The sequence below is a fragment of the Narcine bancroftii genome, chromosome 10 (genome assembly GCF_036971445.1).
Source record: "Narcine bancroftii isolate sNarBan1 chromosome 10, sNarBan1.hap1, whole genome shotgun sequence".
NCBI lineage: Eukaryota > Metazoa > Chordata > Chondrichthyes > Torpediniformes > Narcinidae > Narcine > Narcine bancroftii.
In genome coordinates this window covers 89,584,845-89,594,349 of record NC_091478.1, presented here as the reverse complement: position 1 = coordinate 89,594,349, position 9,505 = coordinate 89,584,845, and the positions used below count along the sequence as shown (strand labels likewise).

The 9,505-nt window shown below is 38.4% G+C and overlaps 1 long non-coding RNA gene across 1 annotated transcript in view; it reads left to right on the top strand.

The window, feature by feature from the left end:
* Window positions 1-227: 227 nt before the first annotated feature.
* The window catches only part of LOC138744006 (uncharacterized), a 57,742-nt gene continuing 48,464 nt past the window's right edge, over window positions 228-9,505 (top strand). Inside the window, exons 1-2 of the long non-coding RNA XR_011345186.1 lie at window positions 228-427; window positions 2,036-2,106. This is a non-coding gene — a long non-coding RNA (uncharacterized lncRNA). The remainder of the gene's footprint in view (window positions 428-2,035; window positions 2,107-9,505) is intronic.

Sequence of the window (9,505 nt, the reverse complement as noted above, 5' to 3'; positions counted from 1 at the left end):
AGTGCTTTATTACTCAAGATAACTCTCTATAAATTTCCCCCCCTGTCTTAACTTGATACAAAGAAGCTTTGATTTTATGGCAGTCCGTGACAATCATTACTTCAGGAACCGTTTCCTTAAAGCAAATGTTATTTTTCCATTTATTCATCTACATCAAGTGATTTGAGTTTTTTAAAAAAATCTTTATTTCTTTCTAATATATGTCTATATTATTGTTCCAGATCATTAGCGATATCTACTCAATGACCAGGATAACATCACAACTAATTAAATGGACAGAACTACCTCCCTCCCACTATTGCCTTTGATATTTAAATATGATTGTCAGTTTAAAAGAGAACACTCCTGCTAGAAGTGACAATCTTCTCACACACCTGACTGCAGTGTGATCCTCGTTGAAGCTGGACTGAATCCAAAAGTGGGCATGGTGAGAAGATGTAGAGATTCATATCAATTATAAATAAAATGCTTTGGATTACAAATATCATAATCGGAAGAATTCGTAATTAACATTTTATGTGCCACAATAATCTTGAAGTAAGAGATTCATTGAAATCTGTAAAATGAATGGATGCACTGCTGAATAGTTAAATCAGTGTCATTGCCTGGATCCTGTTTTGGTTTGAACACACACACACACACACACACACACACACACACACACTTTGTTTTAATAAAATCAGTCTTCTGATTCAATGTGAGTTTTCTTATAAAGTAGGCAGACTCATGAATCAATTGATTATTCTTCAATTTCAAAGCACCTAATGCCTCATTCTTTCAGTTCATTTACAGAAATTGAACTTGAGAAATTCTTATTTTAAAAAGGTGGTTCCAATGGAGACCTTTGGCTGCTCCATCATAATGCAATATTAAAACAGAATATTGAGTCCTGCCAAGCAGAGCTGCCAAAATTCTTTTACCTCTGACATAATCTGATAAGGAATTATGTAATGGAATAATATTTCGGCTAAACACCAGTCAGTCTGAGGCTCGGCACCAAAAAGGACTTCTGTTCCTGAGTTGTTTGGCTGGCCTCTATGGTACTTTATACATTAAAAGCCTTCACTCATTTCCATTACAAGATAGTATATTTGCTTTTTAGTGAAGATTTTCTTAAGTTGTCCTAATAAAAAAGGATACTTTACAGATACACAATTCACCATTTGAAGTAGCTGGCATTGCTATTTGGCAGATTTTACTTTCGTTCTTTTTTTAGAGAGTGCCAAAGAATTGCCTTTATCTACATGGTATACATAATTTGAAGGAAACAACAGCACTTACAACGAGGTGCAAATTCTGACAGTGGAAATTTATTTATGTGAGAATGATAAATTCGCACCAAGTAACAGTTGATTGCTAGACTGTAACCAACTGAGTATTGGATGAAGTCAGCTTCAGGCAAACTGCTGGTCGATAATCCTTTGTTCTTCAAGTGGCTGCATCATTGCTGCTTTTAAGAGTTTTTTTTACATTAAAAAAAATCCCAGTCTTTGGAAAACCGAGTACTTGTTTGAGACCAGGTCTCTGCAAAATGTTTCAATCGGGACTTTTAGTTAGGAACTGTATCTTTCTCTGAAATACCTCTGTAAAAATAAAAGAAGTGACAATATCATATAATTTCTCTCCCCTCCATTATTTATGGTAAGGATGGAAAACCATTCTTTACACTGTATTAATTTTAATTCTATGATTCCAAGGACAATAATGTTGGAGGAAAGGTAGTTTGTGAAGTTCCTACAAGCTGGTCAAGTTTGTTTATTTCCCGAAAGCTGACCACATGCTGGCTATATTCATCTCTTGACAGAGGGAAGGCCTGACAAGGTTCCTGTCTTGCAGACCTGTCTGGATAATTTGTAACTGTTAATAAAATGTTTGAAACCCAATAAATTAGCAAGTGATTAATGAAAGTTTTGTTTTCCCCTTTTATCCCTTATTCATTGTTACTTGGCCCTTCTGTAAACATCTGTGAGACACATGTCATATGGGAAATATTAATGGGTTTTTAAAAACATTTTCTTTCTTTTTTCATATACAGGAGACCCCCTTCCCCCATATCACGATTTTCTATAACACAAAGCAACATCATCTGAGCAAGTGCCAAGAAACGTGAGTCAAAAAATAATTGTGTTGATTTACTTTCTATCTCACAAATTTTGTGAGATCAAATTCTATTCCATATCTTAAAATTGTGTGTATCGATGTATGAATTCTGTGGGTGTGAATATCGGTCACCTCAGTGGTCATCACACAGGAGGCACCTGCAAGGGAAAAACTCCGTGTTGGTTGGAATGGAATACATGAGATGACCCCTTCCTTCCTTATCCCTGAGTGGGGCAATAGCTCAGGAAACTGGCCTCCTAAACCCTATCATGGACTGTATTTTTTCTACAATTCAGATGTTGCATTTAATTGTAAAAATTGCCTAATGTTGTAGATTACTTCTTAAATCGCTTAGCAAGTCTTGTGGTTAAATTACAACACAGTCTTTGTTTCTTTCTTCATTGATTGTTATTGTTCTTAGTTTCCATTCTAAAATCTTAAAAGAAATGTAAGCTAAAATAAGTGTTGTAAGAATGATTATTATCAATATGTCTCTAAGCCAAGAACCATTCCTCCTCCCCCTGTTTACAGCTGTGCCCTCCCTCCCTCCTTTCTTTTGGACCATGCACCTCCCCCACCATTTTGTTTGAGAGCCTGCCAACATTTTTCCCCCTACCTCGACGAAGGGCCCAAATCGATGTTTATGAACCTTTATCTTTGCTACGCTGTTTGATCTGTTGAGTTTCTCCAGCATTGCATTTTTACTTATTATCAATATGTTGTCAGTTGCAATCTGGGAAAAGGTACAACGAGCCCACTTAAAGCAACGCGCTCTACAGCAGTGTGTAAATAAAATTACCTTGTAGTTTGCCAAAAAGAGAAAAGTGGTGTAATATTTTGCTGCTGGAGCATGTGGAAATGTTTTTAAAACATTGTTAACTCATTTATATATAGGCAGTTAGGAATATTTTCGACTGAGGCAGTGACGCCTCTTTTCGATGATGATTATGAAGGGGAACAGGAAGCGATGCTCTTGGATCCCAGCAGGGGGGGAATATGTTATACACTGCAGCTTCAAACCATGAGGAATAAAGTTCATTCCTGATTTATAAATTAAAAATGTGACAGGTTTGCCTTTTATTCATTCACTTCTGTACTAAGTTAGTTGTACAGTCGGCACAGAACCGCACAGTCCAATTTGTCATGGAAAACCCAGTGTCAATGCTACGTTTGGGCGTAAAGTACCATCGACATGAAAAGCAGATGGATGGTTATTGGTGTGTTAAGGAAAACATGTAGTACATACAGTTTCATTATTGTTGCTGCAGCTCAGATCTTGTGATCAGCACATGATTCATCAACAAGACATTTTTAACCATGCAAGAGAAATGCTGTCTGATCCTTCAATCTTACTGACAGGTCAAACATGCTGATTAATAGTTAATCTTTATGATATGACTTTTTAATATATTTTTGTTCTTTATACTGCTTGGGAGAGCCACAAACATAAAACCCATAGTCTTGATCATGTTCACAGTGGCAGTGTACGAACTGATATTTTGTAAAAAAAAATTAAATCCTTCTTTGGCTGTAATTGACTTTAATCTAATGGTTTAATTCTTTTTTTAAAAATCGAACACAATTGACCCCATTGTGTCTCTATTTAAGATATCCCCCAATTCAATTTAATTTTTGTTTGCTGATTATATGTTGAGTTGTCAATTACAATGGAGAAATTGAAATATATCATTGGAATTAATTACATGGTCACAAGGAATTAAAAAATCAAGTGTTCATCATGGATGAATATATATTTTTCTACCTCTATTTTTATTGTGATTAGCATAGAAGTTTATATTCTAAAATATTCTGTTTCACACACGACAGTGCTGAGCTGACAAATTCTATGACTCAGAGTTAGCTGAGCTAGGTACAAGCCCAAGATTTGGATATGTATTCATACCGTTCTTCATAGCTCTTTCCTGCTCAGATCCCCTGAGGATTTCAGCAAAGAATGTCCGCAGGGAAGATCCTTCCATGGTGGACCTCACAAGCAACCAAATACAATGGTAGGGACATTCCAGGAAACAATCTTGAGGGAGAGGGTAAACTAGTACTGATAAAGACAGTGAATACCACATCAATTATCAGCATGTTTGTATTAGGGGGAGATTCTGCCTGATCAATTTGACTGGCTTTTTTGAAGAGATAACAAACTATATTGAAAGCAATGCACTTAAAGTAGTGTATATGGACTTCAGATGAACTTTTGACATAATTCCACTTGGGAGATTGGTCCAGATGTTTAGACTCATGGGATCCAGGGCAAGTCAGCAAATTGGATCCACAATTAGCAGGGTAATAAGAGCCAGAGGGCAATGGTGGAAGAGTGTGACAAGTCGTGCACCACTGGGATTGGTACTAGGTACTTTGCAGTTTGTAATATATATTAATGATTTGGATATAATTGTAACAAATGTGATCAGCAAGTTTGCAAATGATGTGACAATCAGTGGTGTTCTTGATACTAGGAATAGTTGTCAGCTGCAGGAAGTCATTTGAAAAGAAAGGCAGGGCAATGACAGATGGAATGATGAGTGTTGATGATGTACTTTGGATTGACTAATAAAATGAAGACAGGCACGATGAATGGTTGGGTGCTGATAGTGGCAGCCCAGCCTTTCAGAGTTGCAGACTTCAAGGAAGCAGCATTTCAACACAAGGCACCAAAATGGGAGAAAAATCTTACCCCCCGCCCACCACCTCCGCCTGCTGAGAAGCAATTGGCTTGGAGTGGAGCCCAAAAAGTAGAAAACCACAGCAGAAGACCAAGCCCATTTTGGGTGACCAAAGGCCTCTTATCTGGTCACAGGGATATGGTGATCAGCTCGCGTGAACCAAGCATTGGAACTGGGATTCATGAGGGTGGCAACCGAAGAACCTGGGTCACTGACAGTTTCCTCATCATTTTGGTGGTCAGAACCAGGTCCTGAGGTGTTGTGACTTGGATGCCTCACATTCCCTGCTGGACCGGACAGGAGTCTGTGTGGCGATGAGTGCTCAGAAGGAGGTGGCAAGATCTTCGGACACTTGATGTCTCAGAAGGGAGTCTCTTAAGACACACTTTCTTCTCTTGATAATGGCACAGGACTAGAGATATCTTTTAGTTTGTCTATAGAACATAGAACACTACAGAACAGTACAGGCCCTTCAGCTCTCGATGTTGTGCCAACCCATATATTACTTAGAATAAGTACTAAACTCTCCCTACCCTGTAACCCTCTATTTTTCTTCCATCCATGTGCCTGTTTAAGAGTCTCTTAAATGCCCCTAATGTTTCAGCCTCCACCACCATCCTGGCAAGGCATTACAGGCACCCACAACTCTCTGTGTAACAAAAAAAAATACCCCTGATGTCTCCCCTAAACTTCCCTCCCTTCACTTTGTATGCATGTCCTCTGGTGTTTGTTATTCCTGTCCTGGGAATCAGGTGCTGGCTGTCCACCTATCAATGCCTCTCATAATCTTGTAGACCTCTATTAAGTCTCCTCTCGTCCTTCTGTGCTCCAAAGAAAAAAGTTTCATCTCTGCTAACCTTGCCTCATAAGACTTATTTTCCAATCCAGGTAAGATACTGGTAAATTTCCTCTGCACTCTCTCCATGGTTCCTTCCTATGATGAGGTAACCAGAACTGAGCACAATACTCTAAGTGTGGTCTCACCAGAGATTTGAAGAGTTAAACATCACCTCTCTGCACTTGAACTCAATGCCCCTATTAATGAAGCCCAGCATCCCATAGGTCTTCTTAACTATCCTATCAACCTGTGAGGTGACTTTGAAAGATGTATGGATTTGGACTCCAAGGTTATTCTGTTCATCCACAGTCTCAAGTAACCTAATATTAACCTTTTCAAATTGCATCACCTCACATTTATCCGGATTGAAGCCCATCTGCCACTTTTCTGGCCAACTCTGCATCCTCTCTATATCTTCTTGTAGCCTTCGACAACATTCAGCTCTGTGCTCAACTCTCGCAACTTTCATATCATCTGCAAACTTGCTGACCCATCCTTGCGCCTCTTCATCCAGGTCATTTATAAAAATCACAAAGAGCAGGGGTCCCAGAACAGATCCTTGAGTACACCACTAGTCACTCTCCTCCAGGGAATATACTTTCCTTCCACTACTACTTTCTACTTGCAGGCCAACTTCTTATTCATACAATCAAGGTTCCATGGATCCCATGCCTCATAACTTACTGAACAAGTCTTGCATGGAGGAACTTGTCAAATGCCTTGCTAAAATCCATGTGGACCACATCTACCGCCCTACCCTCATCAATTCCTTTTGTTGCCTCCTCAAAAAACTCAATTAGGCTTGTGATGCATGACCTTCTCTTCACAAAGCCATGCTGACTATCCTTGAGTAGACTGTACTTTTGCAAATGCTCATCTCCTATCCTTAAGAAACCTCTCCAATAGCTTGCACACCACTGACGTAAGACTTACTGGTCTGTAATCCCCAGGATTCTCCTTATAACTTTTTTAAACAAGAGGACTACATTTGCCATTCTCCAATCCGCCAGCACCTCCCCTGTGGCCAAAAAGAACTCAAAGGTCATAGCTACTTCTCCAGCTATCTCTTCCCTCACTTCCCACAGCAGCCTGGCGTATATCGCATCCGGCCCTGGGACATCACTCTTGATGTTTTTGAGAAGATCCAACACTTCCTCTTCCTTAATCTCCACATTGTCCACCACAGGGAAAAGAAAGGTAAAAGTATTTTATGCATTTTTGTGTGCATGGCAGTCAATAGAATCCTGAATCTTAGGAGGAATTTGTGTACAAGTCTGAGGATTCCTGGAGTTGGCAGCTCAGGTAGTAAGGTGGGCGAGAAGGCTTATGGGTTAGTTATCTTCATTAACCTGGGGAGAGAGTATAAGAGAATCAGAATCAACATAAAAATTTGTGGTCATGAAATTTGATGCTTTGCAGCAACATTACAGATGCAAAGTTGCTATAATTCAAGCACTCACCTAAATATTTCCTCAAAGCTGGAAAAATGGGCTGAAAATGGCAGATGGAATTTAATGCAGATAATGTGTGAGGTGTTGCATTTTGGAAGGACAAACCAAGAAAGGATATACATGGTAAATGAAAGGCACTGAGAAGTGTGGAAGAACAGAGGGATCTGGGAATACAGATATATAATACCTTGAAAGTGGCATCATAGGTGGATAGGATCGTAAAGAGGGGTTCATTGGCCTTCATAAATCAAAGAATTGAGTATAGGAGTTGGGAGGCCAAATTTAGAATATTATGTGCAATTCTGTTCACCTAACTACAAGAAATATATCAATAAGTTAGAAAGAGTGCAGAGAAGATTTACTAGGACTTCAAGAACTAAGTTACAGAGAAAAGATGAACAGGGAAATTTATTCCCTGTAACATAGAAAGTTGTGGGGAGATTTGATAGAGGTATTTAAAATTATGAAGTAATGAGTAAATGTAGATAAGCTTTTTCCATTGAGGGTAGGTGAGATACAAACCAGAGAACATTGATTAGTGGTGAAAATGGAAAAATTTAGGGGGAACATCTTCACACAGTGTTCAATTTTAACATTTAAGAAGAATTTGGACAGGTCCATTGATGGGAGAGATATGGAGGGTTATGGACTGGGTGCAGATCAGTAATACTAGGCAAAATAAAGGTTCATCACAGAATAGAAGGGACGTAGGGGCCTGTTTCTGTATTGTAATGCTCTATGGTACTATGGTTCTAAGTCTGGAACTTAACATGAACAAAACAGGCTCAATAAAATCAAGAAAGGAAGTAAAATTTTCTGCTGGACACAAGATGCCCACAAAGATGGGAAAAAATTTATCTGTCAAACAAGCCGTTAATATATTGTGCCTACATTTTTAAAATGACACTCAAGATATTTCTTGGCTTTAGTATTGTTGAACATTATCACGAGAAGAGAAACCGGACTGGGATTTTATCTGCCCCAATAAAGAAAGCATCGTGGGGTGTGGAGTAAATAACTATATTCTTTTATCATGAGATCTTGATGAATTGTTATAGCATAAAACACATATTTTTTGTAGCTTGGTCTTCTAACTGCAGATTGTACTTACATGTCATTAAGAAGGTAAAGAAATCTTGTCAGTGTGAAGACTATTTGCAAACCTTTTTTTAAATTCTGGGAATGTCAAGAACATCAAATTTGCACCTTTTTGGATTTATACTCAGCTTCACACTTATCCTTTCAATAGTGTCCACACAAATCCATGTTTTCTATGCTGCTATTGACTAACCAAACAGTCCTTAGGGTGTGATTTTCCACAGATAACATTACCTTAACCAGTGAGTGAAACAGTCAGAGGTTTAGCAGCATTTTGCAGAGAGATCATAAATAATCATAATGCTGGTATCTTCACAGAAATAGTTATCAATATAACCCACCATTTCAACAAGATTCTTAAGATATCAGGCATTTAATTTATCTAAGGTGATGGAAATTGGTTTGTACTAAATACTTCAATCAACCTTTAAATGCAAGAAATGACGAGATTTTCAGTCAGCTCTCAAAGTGCTTGAAGATTCTCCATTTAACATTTTGCCACAGTTACCAAATTGCTGGGAACCCCAGTTGCATGTTTTCCTGATTTATGATGTGTGGCTGGCAGTGGACGTGCTGAGGAAGTGGAGGCCCTGGAAATTCCAAAGTTCAATTAAAAGGATGGCCAATTTCAACCCAAAAACTATTCTTCAATGATTATTCAAAATGTTACTCAAGCAGGCAAGTCTCTCAGTGGGATAAGGCTGCCTGTTGCACTTAGAACAGGCTGGTACTATGGGAATGCCAAGACCATAATTCATTGTTTACATAACTCAATTGGAAAAAAAAGAAAATGACTGTTAGCTTCAAAACATGCAAGTATCTAACTATTCTTCTTCATGTTGAAATACTTTAGATCACTACAGCTTTGCTTTTCACATGATATGATCTTACAAATGAAAATATTCAATGATTGCTTTTCCGTTGACTTGTACGCTAATTGCAGTTCTTGTCGGTTTACCATTTATTATTGAGGTGGGATCACATTTCATGTGATGATTTACTTGAATTTGAACAGACAAGGTAAGTGGGTGTTTTTACTCCTTACCCTGGCAGTGGAATCGATGGATTCCTATTGAGTGAGCACTTGCCTTCTGGACCCCTCTCTGCACTGGGTCCTGCAGCACACCACCTACTATTTGGTCTGGCACTTCTTTAGAATTATTGATATTGATGGTAAACTTTCCAACATTGTTAAAATTCTAGACATCGGCGTTTACCATAAACATCAAAATACTCTCCCTTTTGAATCCTGCATGGTGTTCTCCAGATTCCTCAGTCTAGTATATTTTTTTGTTTTCTTAATTGCCTGGTCAATAGAAACATTGGCCTCATTGCAGTTA